The sequence below is a fragment of the Heterodontus francisci genome, chromosome 15 (genome assembly GCF_036365525.1).
Source record: "Heterodontus francisci isolate sHetFra1 chromosome 15, sHetFra1.hap1, whole genome shotgun sequence".
Lineage (NCBI taxonomy): Eukaryota > Metazoa > Chordata > Chondrichthyes > Heterodontiformes > Heterodontidae > Heterodontus > Heterodontus francisci.
Window position 1 is genome coordinate 81,904,836 of NC_090385.1, and position 21,797 is coordinate 81,926,632.

Genomic DNA, 21,797 nt, shown 5'->3' on the forward strand with positions numbered 1-21,797 from the left:
ATTTATGCATGCATAATATCCATACACCTAACTGCTGGGCACACCGGGAATTATTGTGAGATGGAATCCTCCCCAGTCCAGGGACACTGAAGCAAATTGTACTCCACTTAGGGCTTTGCTATCTGGAAATGAGTCACCTCATTATGGTCCAGGAACTGAACCTGGGTTTGGATCTGAGAACCCCTTTGCTGTGCATGACTCACCAGGTGGTGCATTAACCAACGGACTCATCGGGGAAACAGTCTTCATGACTTTGAAAGACTTATTTAAGCCCATGTAGGCCATTCTATAATCTGCACTTTGAATGGGGAGCCAAGGGAACAGTGATTGGAGAGTTGAGGCTACAGTGTAGCAGCTCTATTCTTGACCTGCCCTGCCTTCAAATCTGGTTCCCAGTGGAATTGACCCAATGGTCTCTTGCAATTTAAACCTTTTCCTGTCTAGATATTTTAATGCTAAATACTTAGGTTATCATGGAAGTGGAAGTCAAGAAAAGGTTGATGTAATGCATCACTCTTCTATCATACCGTGTACTGGATCTTTGATCATTATTTGTAAGCAAATTCAAAAGTCTTGCTGCTGGAAAAATTGATGGCATTTCCGAATACACAATTTCGGAAAGGTAAACCTCTTTTGTGTTGCTGTTTTCAATTGTGGTCTATGCAACTTTAATTGGAAGAATCGTGGCAGATTAGCTGTGAGCTATCAGTTAAAGACAGACTTGAATTTATATAGTGTCTTTCATGACTGCAGTAAATTTTCCTGATTTCACCGAAGTTGGGAAAAAAGTGGTCATGGTTATAAAGTATGGAAATTACAAACCATTAGCAAAGAGAAGAACATGTAGCCCATCACTACTTGAGGCACAGGGCTGACAGATAAAACATATTAGAAATACTGGGCAGAAATTACTGTCATCATTGCAACTATATAAATGTATAACCTACTCGTACAAAATCTTTCTATTATTTTAACATATTAGATTAGATTAGAGATACAGCACTGAAACAGGCCCTTCGGCCCACCGAGTCTGTGCCGAACATCAACCACCCATTTATACTAATCCTACACTAATCCCATATTCCTACCAAACATCCCCACCTGTCCCTATATTTCCCTACCACCTACCTATACTAGTGACAATTTATAATGGCCAATTTACCTATCAACCTGCAAGTCTTTTGGCTTGTGGAAGGAAACCGGAGCACCCGGAGAAGACCCACGCAGACACAGGGAGAACTTGCAAACTCCACACAGACAGTACCTAGAATCGAACCCGGGTCCCTGGAGCTGTGAGGCTGCGGTGCTAACCACTGCGCCACTGTGCCGCCCATTTAAAATGAATGGGTCAGTGCTTCCATTAAAATAACAGGGGGATTGAGTTGGGCACTGGGTTAGGCACTGACCATTCAATTCAAATCCAACCTATATTAAATTTTCTATGTCTTCTGGCTCCAAGGATCTTAAGTGACCTGAGGTCAGCCAGTCTCAATCTAAATGTGAATGGGTGTAGACTGACAGCACAAAACTGCTCATTTGCTGTTAATTGGCAATCTTGCTCAGGCCCCCAGGATAGTTGCTATGGGGGAAAAGTACCACACTGGAGCAGTATGGAGCGGCATTGGCACGTTGTCTGGGTAGAATGGAGAGATCTGCTGTGCTGTAGCTAACACTGACTGATTGAGGGAAATGTGTTCCATTCCACTGGACTCCCATTCCCTTTGCTAAGTACAATTGAAAAATGAAAGGACAGCATAGAATCATAGAACCTAGCAGCACAGAAGGAGGCCATTTGGGCTGTCATGCCTTTGCCAGCTCTTTGAAAGAGCTTTCAAATGAGACCCACTGCCCTGCTCTTTCCCCATTGTCCTGTAATATTTTTCCCCTTCAGAATTTATCCAACTCCTTATTGAGAGTTACTATTGAATCTGCTTCCACCACCCTTTCAGGCAGTGCATTCCAGATTAGAACAACTCTGCATAAAAAAATTTGCCGCATCTCACTTCTAGTTCTTTTGTCAATTATCTTAAATCCGTGTCCTGTGATCACTGGTTATCCTACTAATGGAAACAATTTCTTCCTATCTACTCCATCAAAACCCTTCATAATTTGGAACACCTCTATTAAATCTTCCCTTAACTGCCTCTACTCTAACATGACCAGCAAGTGTGCATTTTAAACAGTGTGCTCAATTGAGAACAATGGAATTATAAATAAATTCAGAACTTTTAATAATGAGCTGTTCTTTGACTATTTGGTGAAAACTGTTGCATTTTGAGGAAATTGCTGTAGTCAATCTCTCGCCACTCCCCTTTATAGCTAACACCACACACAGTGGTTCATGGTTAATCTCAAATGCAGACTAGTTTCACCCAGTTAACCACCACGACATGTGAACAATTCTCAATACTTACCAAGGGAAAATAAAAATGTTTCATTTATTTTCTAGCTGCCAAACATTGTTGCTTAACATTTGCATCTTTATCCAAAGCAGTGAATAATTTTAAAATGTTCCATGTAGGGAAAACGCTGGCAAAAGATCGTACAGTCCCAGAAATCCACTGTATATATTAGCAAGTTCTGGAGATCCCCTGCAAATGGTGATAACCACCAGGAACCCCATTTAAATATTAACATACTCCAGAGATCCCATGTAAATACTGGAAACTACCTAGGTCTCCCTGCAAATATTGGCACACTCTCAGAGACTACCTGCAAATATTGGCACACGCCCAGAGACTCCCTGAAAATATTGTCACACTACTGGAAACTTCCCGCAAATATTGGCACACTCCCAGAGACTCTCTGCAAATATTGTCACACTACCGGAAACTCCCTGCAAATATTGGCACACTACCCGAGACTCACTGCAAATATTGCACACTCCCAGAGACTCCCTGCAAATATTAACACACTACCCGAGACTCCCTGCAAATATTGCACACTCCCAGAGACTCCCTGCAAATATTAACACACTACCCGAGACTCCCTGCAAATATTGCACACTCCCAGAGACTCCTTGCAAGTATTGCACACTCCCAGAGACTCCCTGCAAATATTAACACACTACCCGAGACTCCCTGCAAATATTGCACACTCCCAGAGACTCCCTGCAAATATTAACACACTACCCGAGTCTCCCTGCAAATATTGCACACTCTCAGAGACTCCCTGCAAATATTGCACACTCCCAGAGACTCCCTGCAAATATTAACACACTCCCAGAGACTCCCTGCAAATATTAACACACTCCCAGAGACTCCCTGCAAATTTTGGCACCCACCCAGAGACACCCTGCAAATATTGGCGCCCACCCAGAGACTCCCTGCAAATATTGGCACACTACCCGAGACTCCTTGCAAATATTAACACACTACCCGAGACTCCCTGCAAATATTAACACACTACCCGAGACTCCCTGCAAATATTGCACACTCCCAGAGACTCCTTGCAAGTATTGCACACTCCCAGAGACTCCCTGCAAATATTAACACACTACCCGAGACTCCTTGCAAGTATTGCACACTCCCAGAGACTCCCTGCAAATATTAACACACTACCCGAGACTCCCTGCAAATATTGCACACTACCCGAGACTCCCTGCAAATATTGTGGGTGCAAAATTCAGCACCACTGGAGGCCCAGAATGCCCTCCTGGGGGCATGCGCTGTGCTGCCAGCCACTCCCGGCACAGCCCGGCTGGCACACTATCTCGAAAAGGGCACTTGTGTGGGCATCCCTTGCGAGCTCCAGAAGCAACGGAACTGGTGAGATCATGATGTCTCACAGCCCTACCTGGTGATGTGAAGCCCATTTTCCAAATTTAGATCACACAGGGCCATTCAACGAATTTGCACATCACTCACAGAAGATCAAGTGTTCAGCTGCAAGTTGGGCCCTGCACCAGCACTAAATAGAGGTCCAATCAGTAAATTGCCAGTGAGGTACTTAAGACTTACTTATGCTTAGACTGAGCTTGTGGAACTGCTGTTCTATGTTTTTGGAATTGGTTTTTGAGACACTGGTGCATACAGTCAGGGGGGACAGAGGAATACCTGATCCTGATAAGGGGACTGTGGTGGCTGTCGTGATGCCTCTTGGTCTGCAACATGACCAGGACATGGAGCAGAGGATGCAGAGAGGGGAGGCTCTGCGAGGAGGAGGAGGAGGGCTGCACACAGAAAGCCCTACCCTCTAAGGTTTCTCAAGAGCACTTTTCATACCTACATCTGAGCCAGGAGCAGTGCCTGGGACGACTCAGGTTTTAACAAGCAGGTGAGTACTGAACTGTGCCACCTCCTTCAACCTAACCTGGAGCCTAATAGCAAGATGAGGATGGCTCTGCCAGTGGCTGTAAAGGTCGGCATTACCCTCAATTTTGTTGGATCTTTCCAGACAGGAGTGGGAGACATGGGCAACATTTCCCAGTATGCCATCCATTGCAGCATCTGGGAGGTCACAAAGGCCATCTATTCCAGATGAAGGCACTTCATTGTCATTTCGCTGAACACACATGGCTCTACAGACCCACCAAGTCAATGGGGAGGAGTTTAGGAATCACAAGGGCCTCCGTTATGTAAATGTGCTGTTTGTGTGAGACCCCTGCCAAGACCATCATATTGGTGAATACCCGCTATCCTGGCAGCAGACATGATGCATTCATCCTCTGCCAGTCAGCCACACCCGCCATCTTTGGCCCTCCTAGACAAACTAGAAGCTGGCTGCTTGAAGATGAAGGCTACCCCCTCTACACATGGCTAATGAAACCTCCCCCACCTCACCCCACCTCTGCCACTATGCGAGTAGAGCAGGCTGGCAACGAGACTCATGGAGTCACTCAGAACATCATCGAAAAGGCAATCATTTTCTCAAATAGCAGTTCAGCTGCCTTGACCGCTCAGATGGAGCATTGCAGTACATGCCAGAGAGGGTCATGATGTCTGTGGTGGTCAGCTGTGTCCTCCACAACCTTGCCATTATGAGGGTGCAGCCGTTACCTCAAGGGATCCGGAGACCAATTCGAAATGAGGAAGAGGAACAGGAAGAGGCAGGGAGAAGGCATCCTGGACCCCTATTAACCAGCTGGGCTGTGAGAGAGTGAATTATCAGGCCCCAATTTCAGTGATACAACTTCCCCATATCAACATGGCCCACCATTGCCCGCTCTTACATCCACCTGAGATGGCCCATCACAGTATCCCCTTGGCCAGCATCCAATAATTTCAGCTACTAACAGAATCCTTTACATAGCATCTTTATGCAACAAAACATTCAAATATACAAACATAAATGAACTATTTACCCTTGTAGCTGTCACCTTCACCTTAGTGCCTTTCTTGCTGGTGCCTTTGCCTGTCCTAGTGCTCCTACACAGTGCTAGCCCAATGTTTGCAGCGTGGCTAGTGGAAGGCTGCTGACTTTCACTGGCAGAAACCGCAGATGGCCTTGCAGGACGACCTCGAGCAGCTCCAGGTCCTGTGGACCCAACTTTAGACAGCACCACTATGGCACGGTGGCAGCAGTTTGGGCTGGCTGACTGACAGGCAAAAGTAAGGGACACTGTCAGTGTGGCAGTGGACGGAGCAGGAATATTGTCATCCTGAGAAAGGACAGCTGGTTCATGCTCCATGGAGCCACTGCCACTCCCATGGGACGGTGTGAGAAATGTAGCCCACTTAATAATAATTTACACCAAGTCAGACTCTGAAGAAGTAAGTTTATTTAATGTTCTTGCAAGATCGGGTGTCCTACAAGCAGGCACACCCATCAACATATTTAGTTCATGTTTATACAATACAAATCCATTTGTCCACGCCTTTATTTTACATTATTGGTTATAACGTATTATGACACTAACCTATCCTATGGTTGCTACAGTCTCCTCCTCTGTTTACTTCTCCCCCTACTCTAACTTTCTAGCCCCTAACTCTTGTTTTTGTTTTACCTTATTTGGCTCTCCATTGTGTGTTTTAACTTGCAGCTGTCAGCCTTTATCTTAGTGGGGCAGTTTCTTATTCACTACATCCTTGGTTCTAACTCTTGCTGTTTTTCTTTTCTCTGCCTAAGCACAATTTTTAACTGCTGTACTGTCTCAAGGTCTTTACTTACATACCCTTATCAGTTCTCTTTTTCAGTGATTTCATTATGTTGTGTAGAAATGACTTCTTGGTAATTTTCCACAAGCTGTAGAAACAACATTTCAGTATTTCTTATTCTCACAGACGGCATCTCAGAAAGTCTAATAATTTGTTGGAGCACAGATTGCTGGACTGCTGTTAGAACCTGCAAGCCTCTTTTGAGCACTGGTATCCATAGCCATGATGACAGCAGTCTGCGCCTGCATGGCAATAAGCATGGATATCATGTCCTCAGCAGGAATGTTGTCAGGGCCCATAGTCTTTGCACTATCCAGTGCCTTCAGTCGTTTCTTGATATCACGTGGAGTGAATCGGATTGGCTGAAGATGGATGCAAAAGCTTCAGCCTTATGTTTTACGCTGATGTGCTGGGCTCCCCCATCATTGAGGATGGTGATATTTGTGGGGCATCATCCTCCTGTTAATTGTCCAATTGTCCACCACCATTCATGACTGGATGTGGCCGGACTGCAAAGCTTGGATCTGATCAATTGGTTGTGGGATCGCTTCGCCCTGTCTATTGCATGCTGTTTCTGCTATTGGGCATGCAAGCAGTCCTGTGTTGTAGCTTCACCCAGCTGACACTCATTTTTAGGCATGCCTGGTGGTGCTCCTGCCATGCCCTGCTGCACTCTTCATTGAACCCCCAGGATTTTAATGGTGGGAAATTCGGCAATAGTAATGCGGTTGAACAGGAAGGGTAGATGATTAGACACTATCCTGTTGGAGATGGTCATTTCGTAGTACTTGCATGGCACGAATGTTATTTGGAATTGTTGAGTCCAGAGATAGCAAAGACAAGGATGAGGGTTGCAGTAACAGATGAGCTGAGGCAGGGGTGGAGCCGGGTGATGTACCTGAGGCGAAAGTAGGCAGTCTTGGTGATGGAGAGGATATGGATAGATATATTGATATATGGTATGTCGATAAGCAGAAAAATACAAAATCCTGATGCCAAATGGGTAGAAATGTGATCATCTTGCAGATCCCCTGGCTGGTCTATCAAATAGCTGGGAATCACAGTTTGCAAATCTGTCCTTTGCAGCAATCAGTTTTTCAAAAAACACACAGCTAACCTGAGATCTACTCCAAATACATTTTTACTGCTATAGGTAGTAATGCATCAACTGATATTAAGGTAAATTTTCCCATATCTGTGCAATCAGTGGGGCACGTTGCCAGCACAGAGTGGAAACCTGCAAAAGCTGACCCCGTTAATCTTGTGTCCTGTGAGAATCAATGGGTAGAAATTAGTTGGAAGAGCATCTGTCATTTCAGAATAATTGAGCTGTCACCAATGTACCCCTTAAATCCTCATGGGACCCGGGACCCAGGGCATCGAGGCAGGCTGTGTGACAGAAAGCATTGATAATTTTGAAGCCACTAGTGAACAATGTGAGTTGCAGTCACACATGGAAAAATCTCAGAAAACAAGGCAGAGAGATCAGCACAGAATGGCCAGCATAAATTCAAGCCATTTGTATGAACGAAAATCCAAAATTTGGATTTTATTTAGAATTCCATGTTTTTGAAACTCTGAACCCAGTTTCATTTCTGGAGCCTGTGACTTTTTTTTTCTCTAACAGCTCAGTTTCAAGTTTGTGAAGTTGATCTAGGAACCTGTGAGCTACACTTAGCTCAACACATCATATATTATCAAAATGGTGAAATTCAAAAATCAAAGTACACCCAGTTGGATTGCAAGGCAACATTGTCAGTCAGCCAAATAACCCAGTTATAAGGATGATAATTGCAAATCACCAATGATAGAATCGGCTGATAGTTCTCAGAATTATTGAGGAACGTCACTGGGGACGTACAGCCAGTCTAAGTTTGAGAGCATCCTTAAACAGATTTAACTGAATTTCTCGGTAACTTCTACATTCCTTATTAGTCATTAGAATGATCATTGACTCAATCATTAGTCTTTGCTGAGTTTCCTTAACTCATCTGTGTAGTAGTGGGGTGCAACTTGGCCTCAGTGTGCCATTTCTCAGCACTGATATCCGTCACCTTGAACTGCAAAGATACAAATTTGAACACCACACATGGTTTTGATAATTTTTTTTGATAACTAGCCATGACATATTGACACAATCCCATGGACCCTTCGAAAATATTGGCACAATCCCCACAGTGGTCTCTGAGCACTCAGCTCAGCAGCATCCCAGTACAGCAATAATTCCACCAATCAGTACGCATTATTTTCTGCCCTTCAGCCAATGTCTTTATCCATTTCCAAGACTGACCTGGGAATCCCGACAGCTTTGAGTTTAACTGATAGCAATTTGTGTGGAACTTGGACAAATGTTTTTGGAAGTTTTGGGTACACAACGTCATCGGACTTTATACCAACCAAATTCTCATCTCACTTTTTTCCTTAAAAGGACATCACTGGAACTGAGATCACAGCCACTGTTAAATTTCAGAACATTTAACAGTCAGTATGAACATCCACCACAGTTCTGTGGTGACAAAGTAAAAAGCTATTTAAAACAGGCGCACAAATGTGGACGGAAGTGCAGGTAAAGATGTTGCATTCCATGCTTTTTTTTAAACTCGTTCATGGGATATGGGCATCACTGACAAGGCCAGCATTTATTGCCCATCCCTAATTGAACTTGAGAAGGTAGTGGTGAGCTGCCTTCATGAACTGTTGCAGTCTGTATGGTGTAGGCACACACACAGTGCTGTTAGAGAGGAAGTTCCAGGATTTTGACCCAGTGACAGTGAAGGAACAGTGATGTACTTCCAAGCCAGGGATGGTGTGTGACTTGGAGGGGAACTTGCAGGTCGTGAAGAGGAGGGTAGTGGATAGAAACATAGAAAAATAGGAGCAGGAGTAGGCCATTCGTCCCTTCGAGCCTGCACCACCACTCAATACGATCATGGCTGATCATCCAAACTCAGTACCCTATTCCCGCTTTCTCCCCGTATCTCTTGATCCCTTTAGTCCTAAGAACTATATCTAACTCTTTCTTGAATATATTTAATAATTTGGCCTCAACTGCTTTCTGTGGTAGAGAATTCCGCAGGTTCACCATTCTCTGGGTGAAGAAATCCCTCCTCATCTCAGTCTTAAATGGCTTACCCCTTATCCTTAGACAGTGACACTGGTCCTGGACTCCCCTGCCATCGGGAAAATCCTTCCTGCATCTAGTCTGTCCAGTCCTGTTAGAATTTTGTAGGTTTATATGAGATCCTCTCTCATTCTTCTAAACTCTAGTGAATACAAGCCTAATCGACCCAATCTCTCTTCATACATCAGTCCTGCCATCCCAGGAATCAGTCTGGTGAACCTTTGCTGCACTCCCTCCATAGCAAGAACATCCTTCCTCAGATAAGGAGACCAAAACTGCATACGATATTCCAGATGTGGTCTTACCAAGGCCCTGTATAATTGCAGCAAGACATCCTTGCTCCTGTACTCGAATCCTCTTGCTATGAAGGCCAATATACCATTTGCCTTCTTAACTGCCTCCCGGACCTCCATGCTTACTTTCAGCAACTGGTGCACAAGGACACCCAGGTATCGCTGCACATCCCCCTTTCTCAATCTATCACCATTCAGATAATAATCTGCCTTTCTGTTTTTGCCACCAAAGTGGATAACCTCACATTTATCCACATTATACTGCATCTGCCATGTATTTGCCCAATCACTCAACCTGTCCAAATCACACTGGAGCTTCTCTGCATCATCCTCACAGCTCACACTTCCACCCAGCTTTGTGTCATCTGCAAACTTGGATATGTTACATTTAATTCCCTCATCTATATCATTAATACATATTGTGAATAGCGGGGGTCCTAGCACTGATCCCTGCGGTACCCCACTAGTCACTGCCTGCTACACGGAAAAAGGCCCGTTTATTCCGACTCTTTGTTTCCTGTCTGCCAACCGGTTCTCTGTCCATGTCAGTACCTTACCCCCAATCCCATGTGCTTTAATTTTGCATGCTAATCTCTTATGTGGGACCTTATCGAAAGCCTTCTGAAAGTCCAAATATACCACATCCACTGGTTCTCCCTTATCTATTCTACTAGTTACATCTTCAAAAAAATTCCAGTAGATTTGTCAAGCATGATTTCCTTTTTGTAAATCCATGTTGACTTTGTCTGATCCTGTCATTGTTTTCCAAGTGCTCTGCAATTACATCTTTGAGAATAGACTCTAGCATTTTCCCCACTCTGGATGTCAGGCGAACCAGTCTATAATTCCCTGTTTTCTCTCTACCTCCTTTTTTAAATAGTAGGGTTACATTAGCTACCCTGCAATCCGTTGGAACTGTACCACAGTTTATAGGCCACTTCCTTAAGTACTCTGGGATATAGATTATCAGGCCCGGGGGATTTATCGGCCTTCAATCCCATCAATTTCCCTAACACCATTTCCCTACTCATACTGATTTCATAAATTCCTCCTTCTCTCTAGACCCTATGTTCCCCAACATTTCCAGGAGGTAATTTGTGTCCTCCTTTGTGAATACAGAACCAAAGTATGTATTTAATTGGTCTGCCATTTCTTTGTTCCCCATTATAAATTCCCCCGTTTCTGACTGTAAGGGACCCACATTTGTCTTCACTAATCTTTTTGTCTTCACATATCTATAGAAGCTTTTGCAGTCAGTTTCTATGTTCTCTGAAAGCTTACTCTCATACTCTATTTTCCCCTTCTTAATCGATCCCTTTGTCCTCCTTTGCTGAATTCTAAACTGCTCTCAATCCTCAGGTTTGCTGCTTGTTCTGGCCATTTTATATTTCTCCTCCTTGGATCTAATACTATCCCTAATTTCTTTTGTAAGCCATGGTCGAGCCAGCCTCCCTGTTTTATTTTTGCATCAGACAGGAATGAACAATTGTTGTAATGTATCCATGCGCACTTTAAATGCTAGCCATTGCCTATCCACTGTCAACCCTTTAAGTAACGTTCCCCAATCCATCATAGCCAACTAGTGCCTCATACCTTCATAGTTTCCTTTACTTAGAGTCAGGACCCGAGTCTTGGAATCAACTGTCTCACTCTCCATCTTAATGAAGAATTCTATCATGTTATGGTCGCTCTTCTCCAAGGGACCCCGCACAACAAGATTGTTAACTAATCCTTTCTCATTACATAATGCCCAGTCTAGGATGCCTGTTCTCTAGTTGGTTCCTCAACGTATTGGTTGAAAAAATCATCACGTACGCATTCCATGAATTCCTCCTCTACCGCATTACTGCTAATTTGGTTTGCCAATTCTATACGTAGATTAATGTCACCCATAATTACAATTGCACCCTTATTGCATGCATCTCTAATTTCCTGTTTAATGCCATCCTCTACATCACCACTGCTGTTTGGGGGTCTATATACAACCCCCACCAATGTTTTCTGCCCCTTGGTGTTTCTTAGCTCCACCCATACAGATTCCACATCAGAATTCTCCGAGCTAATATCCTTCCTCACTATTGTATTGATTTCCTCTTTGACTAACAATGCTACTCCACCTCCTTTCCCTTTTTGCCTGTCCTTCCTAAATATTGAATACCCTTTGTTCCCATCCTTCATCACCGCCATGTCTCCGTAATCGCAACTGTATCGTACTCATTTACATTTATTTGTGCGGTTAATTTGCCTACTTTATTGTGAATGCGCATTGAGACACAATGCCTTTCGGCTTTTTTTAACATTCTTGGTTATCTTAGCATTATTTTGCACTATGGCCCTATTTGTTTCTTGCCCTCGATTTCTATGCCTTCCACTTTTGCCTTTTTGTTTCCTGTCTTTCGTTTCTATCCTTGTTTCCTCCTCCTCATCCCTGCTCAGGTTCCCATCCCCCTGCCATTCTAGTTTAAATCCTCCCCAACAGCACTAGCAAACGCCCCTGTGCTGACATCGGTTACAGTCCTGCCTGAGTGTAACCCGTCCCGCTTGTACAGGTCCCACCTTCCCCAGAACCGGTCCCGATATCCAGGAATCTAAATCCCTCCCTCCTGCACCATTTCTCCAGCCATGTATTCATCTAGACTATTCTCCTGTTCCTATACTCACTAACACGTGGCACAGGATGTAATTCTGAGATTACTACCTTTGAGGTCCTGCTTTTTAATTTAACTCCTAACTCCTTTAATTCATCTTGCAGGACCTCATACCTTTTTCTACCTGTGTCGTTGGTACCAACATGTACCACGACCACTGGCTGTTCACCCTCCCCCTTCAGAATGTCTTGCAGCCGCTCCGAGACATCCTTGACCCTTTCACCAGAGAGGCAACATACCATCCTGGAATCTCATTTGCGGCCACAGAAACACCTGTCTGTTTCCCTTACAATTGAATCTCCTATCACTATAGCTCTCCCAGTCTTTTTCCGCCCCTGCTGTGCAGCAAAGCCATCCATGATGCCACAAACTTGGCTGTTGTTGCTTTCCCCTGGTGTGAGAAACGTAGCCCACTTAATAATAATTTACACCAAGTCAAACTCTGAAGAAGTAAGTTTATTTAACGTTCTTGCAAGATCGGCTGTCCTACAAGCAGGCACACCGATCAACATATTCAGTTCATGTTTATACAATACAAATCCATTTGTCCACGCCTTTATTTTACATTATTGGTTATAACGTATTATGACACTAACCTATCCTATGGTTGCTACAGTCTCCTCCTCTGTTTACTTCTCCCCCTACTCTAACTTTCTAGCCCCTAACTCTTGTTTTTGTTTTACCTTATTTGGTTCTCCATTGTGTGTGTTTTAACTTGCAGTTGTCAGTTACTCATTCACTACATCCTTTGTTCTAACTCTTGCTGTTTTTCTTTTCTCTGCATAAGCACAATTTTTAACTGCTGTACTGTCTCAAGGTCTTTACTTACATACCCTTATCAGTTCTCTTTTTCAGTGATTTCATTATGTTGTGTAGAAATGACTTCTCGGTAATTTTCCACAAGCTGTAGAAACAACATTTCAGTATTTCTTATTCTCACAATTCCCCCTTTTCTTTTACTTAATCCTTGTTGTTTTCTACATACTGCGGAGGGTTCTCATATGTCCTCTCAAATTCTCTGAGCATTATTTCAGCCGCCTTTTCAATGTCTGTATTTCCGTTGATACTATCCACTTTGTCATTACCTAACAGGTACATACTCTCTTCCTGGCCTCTTTGTATTGACATCTGCTTCGTCAAAGCTGTCTCAATCAATCGCTGTGTCAGCCCTCTTACACAAGGAATAATACAACACCCGATGGCTATTAGTATTCCGACAACCATGATCAGGGAGGTAAAAACCGAGATTATCATGCCTTTCCATTTTCCAAACCAGGATTCAAGCCACCCCGTCAGGGAAGTGTCTGCTCCTGAATTTTCAGCCATCCCTTCCTCTAAAGTTGTTAACCCTTGCAGTGCTCGGGTGATTGAACCATCGGGTGCTGTGTTATTTGGGATGAATGTGCAACATTTCCCTCCTAACATTATACATACGCCTCCTTTTTCTGCTAAGATCATATCTAGAGCCAGTCGATTTTCCCAAGCCATTCTACTAGTGGCATCTAATTGTTCAGCTATACCTTTTACCGCATCTCTAGTATAATTTATAAATCTTTGTTGGTTGTAATAAATATAATTTATCCAAATCTACATTTTTGTTAATCGTGACCCACCAAAACAAAGACTCGAAACCGGCGGTTATTTGGTTTCGGGCCTTGAATTCATCAGGGCCCTATGAAATCCATGTATACCTGGTCGTCAAAAGAGTTCGCTATCGCTTCCCTTTTATCCCTTTCCCTCGTTATTATCTTTTGTTTCTCAAATGCCAAGGTGAATGGTATTGCCAATTGAACAATTGCGCACGTCCCCTTCCACTGGGAGGGTAGGGTCTGTCTCAGGATTTTTCCTCCGCAATACCACCATAAATCCGCTCTGGGGACATTCAATGATGATTAGTTCCCTCCCCTGACTCTTCCAGTTACGTCCTCAGTCTCTATGCATGACTTCAACTCTCCCATATTTCTGGTTAGCTCCGCACCGTGTCGACTTACGCATGATGTGTGATTCACACCGGTGGCTAAAAATGAAGGGGGAGTCCTTGAATCTTTTTTCTCTAGGGGAGGGAACATTAATGACAAGGATATGCAAGTTTTGAATACCCCAAGCCGTCTTATCTTGATATAGGGCTAACATGCATTCCATGCCCTTTCGGTCACGCTCCCACCCCAGCGGGAAAGATACTACTTGAGCTATCGGTCTACCAGATGCACAAGCATAGCAATTGTTTTTGTTCAAACTTTTTACAGTATATTTTATCCATTCTACCCAGGCATTTGTGTCCCCGTAACCGGTTTCTATCTCAATTGTCTTTCTCAAGACTTTTACCTCTATTATTTTTACTATGTTAGGATCGTTATGAGAGGTCCCTTTTAGTTTGTTAGATGGTTTACCAGTCTTATCTATTGTTACCTGAAAACAACATTTTAATTCACCTTTCTTTTTCCCTTCTCTAACTGTTACTCCAAACACCTTGTTGTCTAATTGGAAGTGGGTAATACAAAAACATCCAACCCATTTTATTTCCTGGCTACTTTTGAAAAGAAAGAGAGAAAGAGAGAAGGCACACAATATTACAGACAGTATTTCCGCGCTCGCGCCGCTATATAAAAAAAAGTTCGTTACTCAAAGTCTTTTTAGCTTTATTTTCAATGGTTCTTCTGTTAATTCAGTTGTCCAAGTTCCTTCCTCGGCCGGGGGTTGTACCGGCCCCATGATTCTTGTGTAGTGGGTCCAACCTCTTTCTGCCGTTCTTATGGCTGTTTCAGTGGTTAGGAGAGTCTGGTATGGTCCTTCCCAGTTCGGTTGTAGTTTAGTCTCTTTCCACGATTTCACCAGAACCCAATCTCCTGGTTGGATCTTGTGCACTGCAAATTCGAGAGGTGGGGTCTGTGCTAACAGGCCTTGCTTCCTGAGGAATGACAATGAGGAAGACAACGCCAGTATATAGTTCTTTAGAAACGAATCTTTAGTTTCTAAGGTTGGCATCTCGCCCCTGGTTCCCATATAGGGTAATCCGAATAGCATTTCATAGGGGACAGTCCCACATCTTTTCTAGGGGCTGTCCGAATTCTGAGTATCGCTATAGGTAAACATTTGGTCCAGGGTAACCTTGTTTCAAGTATCAGTGCCATGCCTTTCTGCTCACTTCCACATTCCCCCCTTTTATCATTCTATGATAACCTTCTCTCTACTGATCAACTTATATATGATTATATATATTCACTAGGATTATGTGGATCTATTTACTCAAATAACATTTAAACAGTATAATATAAAAGCAAATATAAAAAACTCAGCAACTGCTGAATCAGAAGGGTAGGCTGAGCCACCTTCTAACAAGGGGGCGTGTATTAGCCTGGTCATTATGTTTTTCATTCTAACTTTTCCCTAGGATTGTCATGTCTGGGTGATAAGAAGAGTGCTGTTGAAGTACAATGTCTCTCTCTCTCTCTCGCTGTACCAGCTGCAAGGCCAAGTTGCCTCGGCAGCCCTGAAGTTATGAAGTCATTTCTGATAGGCTGTCCCTCCCTGCAGCACTGAAGCTAGCTTGTTAGCAATACATGACTGATTAATTGTTTCATCTTAAATGTTCCCATGTAATTCTGTTCTTAAAAATTCTAAAATCTAAATTCTGTTCTCACAGTCCCCGCTTTGATTCTTCAAAACATTTTTAAAAATCAATCCCTTGATCCCACCTAGGTGCCTTTAATGGTCTCTATTTGTCTAGAAACAGCCTTCAACACCCAGAGGGGTCGCACTCAATACGTCGCCTGCTTGTGCCATAAGAGGGGCCTGCAGTAACTCTGTAAAGGCACTACTTGTTTACAACATAAAAGGGTGGAGCACTTGTACAATTACCATCTCATTTAAGCTTCACTGTTTTTCTCTGGCTTCATCTCTATTAACGAAAACTTTCTGCGCTTCTCTGAGCAGTTCGTCCAATTGTTTTTCACTCCATCCATCTATCTTTTGAATTTTCTTTTGGATGTCTGGCCATGATTTTGTCACAAAATGGACTCGAAGGAGTCCTTGGGCAACCGGGTCTTCTGGATCTAAACCTGAATATTTCCTCATTGTGTCCCGTAATCTTTGTAAGAAATTTGAGGGAGTCTCATCCTTTTCCTGTCTTACTTCGAAGGCCTTATTCAAATTTTGTGATTTCGGGACAGATTCCCTAATGCCTTTTACTATCAGATTTCTAAGGTCTTTCATCTGGCCCCTATGGCCGACGTTATTGTTCTGCCACTGCGGGTCTTGATTAGGGTATTTTTGTTCGGCTGGTTCGTTTCCCCCTACCCCGGGAGGGTTTTCTCTTTCCCAAATTTTCATTGCAGACCGTCTAATCATTCCCCTTTCTTCACTCGTAAATAAGATGTTCATTATGGACATTAATTCCGTCCAAGTATATATACTTGGACCGAGAAATTGATCTACTTGGTCTGCCAATCCTAAGGGGTCTTCTACGAGGACTTTCATTTCCTTTTTAAACGCTCTTACCTCTCCTGACGTTAATGGTGCACTAACAAATCCAATTTCATTATTTCCTATTGGTACCTCTCTCAAGGGCATCATTGTCTTAGGAAACTCTCTGTCTCTATCGTCGTCGTTATCGTCCGGTTTAGGGGTGGTCCTTCTTGCTGTCCTTAGATCATATTTGGTTCTTTTTCTCCTTGGTTTTTGACTCTAAATCCCAATACTCCAACATCCATCCCAATGGACTTTCTGGAGGGATGTTGCCGGCAGACTTTCCTTGTCTCCCATCGTCTTCCTTTTTAGACGATTTATTTCCCATGGTTTACAGTATTCACCTCCTAACTGAAGGATCTTGTACCCTACGGTATTCACCTCCTAGATGAAGGGTCTTATACCTTACGGTATTCACCTCCTAACTGAAGGGTCTTATACCATACAGTACTCACCTCCTAGCTGAAGGGTCTTATACCCCACAGTATTCACCTCCTAACTGAAGGGTCTTGTACCCTACGGTATTCACCTCCTAGCTGAAGGGTCTTATACCTTACAGTATTCACCTCCTAACTGAAGGGTATTATACCATACAGTACTCACCTCCTAGCTGAAGGGTCTTATACTGCAGGACTGTAAAATTCACTCCTCAAGGACTTTCAGTACTTAGAAGGTCTTATCCTACATTTAACCAGTATTCACCTCCTAACTGAAGGGTCTTATACCTTACGGTATTCACCTCCTAGCTGAAGGGTCTTATACCCGACAGTATTCACCTCCTAACTGAAGGGTCTTGTACCCTACGGTATTCACCTCCTAGCTGAAGGGTCTTATACCTTATGGTATTCACCTCCTAACTGAAGGGTCTTATACCATACAGTACTCACCTCCTAGCTGAAGGGTCTTATACTGCCCCACAGCATTCACCTCCTAACTGAAGGGTCTTGTACCCTACGGTATTCACCTCCTAGCTGAAGGGTCTTATACCTTACGGTACTCACCTCCTAGCTGAAGGGTCTTATACTGCAGGACTGTAAAATTCACTCCTCAAGGACCTTTAGTACTTAGAAGGTCTTATCCTACAGTTAACCATAAGTCACCAAGATAATACTTAAAAGTCGTTTTTCTTACCTTGGTCCGTGCACGGAGTTGCCTGACTTTACGTGTGTACCTGCCGCACTAAATACTCGTTCAGAGTGACTTCCCTAGGATCGTTTTCAGTCGATTACTCGGGTCCGCTACCAACGAGAGAAACGAGACCGTTTTTAAATTAACGGGACGCGTCTTCTCGTCTGTCGTCGGCCGCGGTCCCGGCAATGATGAAGAGATCCCGGACGAGCCCCCAATTGTGAGGAACGTAGCCCACTTAATAATAATTTACACCAAGTCAAACTCTGAAGAAGTAAGTTTATTTAACGTTCTTGCAAGATCGGGTGTCCTACAAGCAGGCACACCGATCAACATATTCAGTTCATGTTAATACAATACAAATCCATTTGTCCACGCCTTTATTTTACATTATTGGTTATAACGTATTATGACACTAACCTATCCTATGGTTGCTACAGTCTCCTCCTCTGTTTACTTCTCCCCCTACTCTAACTTTCTAGCCCCTGACTCTTGTTTTTGTTTTACCTTATTTGGCTCTCCATTGTGTGTGTTTTAACTTGCAGCTGTCAGTTACTCATTCACTACATCCTTTGTTCTAACTCTTGCTGTTTTTCTTTTCTCTGCATAAGCACAATTTTTAACTGCTGTACTGTCTCAAGGTCTTTACTTACATACCCTTATCAGTTCTCTTTTTCAGTGATTTCATTATGTTGTGTAGAAATGACTTCTTGGTAATTTTCCACAAGCTGTAGAAACAACATTTCAGTATTTCTTATTCTCACACTGGGAGGCCATCCCCCCAACAGTATTCAAAGTGATAAATCTGTTTGAGAGGGGGATGGCCACAGGGGACCCCTGCACTACCTGTCTGTGCCTACTACTGCGCCTGGTGGTCACCCGTCCCTTTTCTGCCTGTGCAGGCATTATGTGCAGTGTGACCAACAGCCCCGCCCCCCCACTCGCTAAATGTGCTATCCATGACGTCCTCAGCATCGCGGATACTCCACAATGAATCCACTAGGGGAATGAAGAGACCTTGCCTCAGTCAGGCTGGCACTAGCCATATTTTTTGGCAGCTGTGTTCATGCATCCATGTTTGAAAAGCCCCGGTTTATAGGACAGGGCATTTTCACAAATAAAAGCCCAACGCTTGTACACTTGCTGAAGGTACTCAGCAGAACTGAATCGATTTAAAGGCATGACATATGTTGATATACAACAACAACAACTGGCATTTATATAGCACCTTTAATGCAGTAAAATGCCCCAGGATGCTTGACAGGAGTGAAATCAGACAAAATTTGACAGCAAGTTGCATAAGGTCATATTAGGGTAGGTAACCAAAAACTTGGTCGAAGAGGTAAGCTTAACGGAGCAGAGAGAAGTGAAAAGGTTTAGGGAGGGGATTGCAGAGCCTTAGACTCAGGCAGCTTAAGACACGACTGCCAGTGATTCAGCATTGAAAATCAGGGATGTGCAAAAGGCCAGAACTGGAGAAACGCAGAGATCACAGAGGGTTATAGAGATGAAGGAGGTCACATAGATAGGGGAAGAGGGAGTGAGGCCATGGAGGGATTTGAATTCAAGGATGAGAATTTTTAAATTGAGCTGTTGGTGAACCAAATCCCAATATAGGTCAAGGGAGATGGGCAATGTTTCCTCGAGGTTGCGCCAGAGTGCAACAGCGCAGTAGCCCACAGTATGCAGTGTAGAGAACCGATTGCGCACAACCAACATTCCCTTTAAGACGTGCGCATGCGTGACTGCGCGGCAATCATAAAAGGACCACGCTGTGCAAAAAGCCAGCCACACACAGCGAAGAGAAACTTAAGTGAACATTGCTGATGGGTGAAAGGGACTTGGTGCAAGTTAGGCATTGGCCAGCAAGCTCCATGGAGCAAATTTGAAGACAGGGCCCATTCCATCGGAGCACAGATCAGAGAATCTGTCGTTGATGCCAATGTGCCCAGTTGCCTGATCTGCGCTCCTGTTAAGTGAGACACTGTAGTAATAGCAGAGTCTTTAAAAGCATATCCTCCTTATAGCTTTAAATGTAGTTGCCCATTGCAACCCCTGCCAAGCTAAAATCTTTCTTCTAACATTTTGCTGATGTTGAAAGCTGCAAAAACTGCCAATGTTTCCCCAGAATCTGATTTCCTTTCGCTCAGTTCACACTGATATAGCGATGCTGCTGCAACGTCATTAATTAAACAGTTTTGTGCGTATAGCATGCACACCAGTTGCTATACTAGGTACCTGCTGATTGTGGGCTGATGACGCAGAAGGCTGGTTGACTAAACCACAACATAGAATGTAGCCTTATGCAAGAGCAGATATGAACTTGAGCACATGAACAAACGCTGCAGCCTCTGTAGCTTGTTGGCCTGATTAAACATCAAAAGATATACAAGCACCTTGAAAAATGCTCATTCATGCCAGAAACATTACATCAGGGCCTACATCCGAGGTCCAAATAAACAAACAGTTCTTGTGCGATTCATGGCCGGATAGCTGTTTGATTATCCAATTTTTTAAAATTCAGTCATGGGATGTGGGCATCGCTGGCAAGGCAAGCATTTATTGCCCATCCCTAATTGCCCTTGAGAAGGTGGTGGTGAACCACCTTCTTGAACTGCTGCAGACCATGTGGTGTAGGTACACCCACAGTGCTGTTAGAGATGGAGTTCCAGAAATATTTACCCAGTGACAGTAAAGGAACAGCGATATAGTTCCAAGTCAGGATGGTGTGTGTCTTAGAGAGGAACTTGCAGTGGTGGTGTTGCTATGCACCTGCTGCCCTTGGCCTTCTAGGAGGTAAAGGTTTGGAAGATGCTATAGAATGCAGGGCATCTTGTAGATGGTACATACTACAGCCATGGTGTGATGATGGCGGAAGCATTGAATGCTTAAGTTGTCGAATGGAGTGCCTGTCAAGTGGAGTACTTTGTCCTGGATGTGTCCAGCTTCTTGAGCAATGTTGGAGCTGCACCCATCCAGACAAGTGGAGAGTATTCCAACATACTTCTGACTTGTACCTTTTAGACGTGGATAGTATTTGGGGAGTCAGGGAATGAGATAGTCACTACAGAATTCCCAGCCTCTGACATGCTGTTGCAGCCACAGTATTTCCTGGGCAGGTCCAGTTCAGTTTCTGGTCAATGGTAACCCCTAGAATGTTGATGGTGGGGGATTCAGCAATGGTAATGCTGTTAAATGTCAAGGTGAGATGGCTATATTCTCTCTTGTTGGAGATGGTCATTGCCTGCCACTAGTGTGGCATGAATGTTACTTTCCAATTATCAGCCCTGCCTTAATGTTGTCCAGGTCTTACTGCTTGCGGGCACAGACTGCTTCAGTATCTGAGGAGTTACAACTGGCTACTGAACACTCCTCAAACATCAGCAAATGCACCCACTTCTGACCTTATGATATGGAAGGAAGATCATTGATGAAACAGCTGAAGATGGTTGGGCCTAAGACACTGCAATGAGGGACTCCTGGGGCTGAGGTGTTTGGCCACAACCATTGTCCTTTGTGTTAGGTATGACTCCAACCAGAAGAGAATTTTCTCCCTGATTCCCATTGATTTCAGTTTTACGGGGGCTCTTTGATGGTACACTCTGTCAAATGCTTTTTTGATGTCAAGGCCAATCACTGTCACCTCACATCTGGAGTTCAGCTCTTTGGTCCATGTTCGGACCAAGGCTCTAATGTGGCTTGGAACCTGCGGTTTCTGGTGGAACCCAAACTGAGGATTGGGGAGCAGGTTATTGCTGAGTAAGTGTAACTTGACAGCACTGTGAACGACACCTTCCATCACTTTGCTGATAATTGGGAGTAGACTGATGGGACAGTATGTGGCCTGATCAGATTTGTCCTACTTTTTGTGGACAGGACATACCTTGGCAATTTTCCACATTGTTGGGTAGATGCCAGTGTTGTAGCTGCACTGGAGCAACTTGACTAGGGGTGTGGCTAGTCCTCTGGCTGGCTGGCAATGGTGGAGCAAGGGAGATACCAAATTGTGGTGGCATACAATTCTAATTCTGCTGATGATCCACAGAGC

The 21,797-nt window shown here is 43.9% G+C and overlaps 1 protein-coding gene across 8 annotated transcripts in view; it reads left to right on the forward strand.

The window, feature by feature from the left end:
* Positions 1 to 21,797, forward strand: part of p2ry10 (P2Y receptor family member 10) — a 93,523-nt gene that overhangs the window by 43,244 nt on the left and 28,482 nt on the right. For 2 of the 8 annotated variants that reach the window (XM_068047753.1, XM_068047754.1), the window contains exon 2: positions 8,524 to 8,661. The exons of the other annotated variants lie outside the window; for them this stretch is intronic. The gene's annotated coding sequence lies outside the window, so the exon portion shown is untranslated. The remainder of the gene's footprint in view (positions 1 to 8,523; positions 8,662 to 21,797) is intronic. 8 annotated transcript variants of the gene reach the window in all.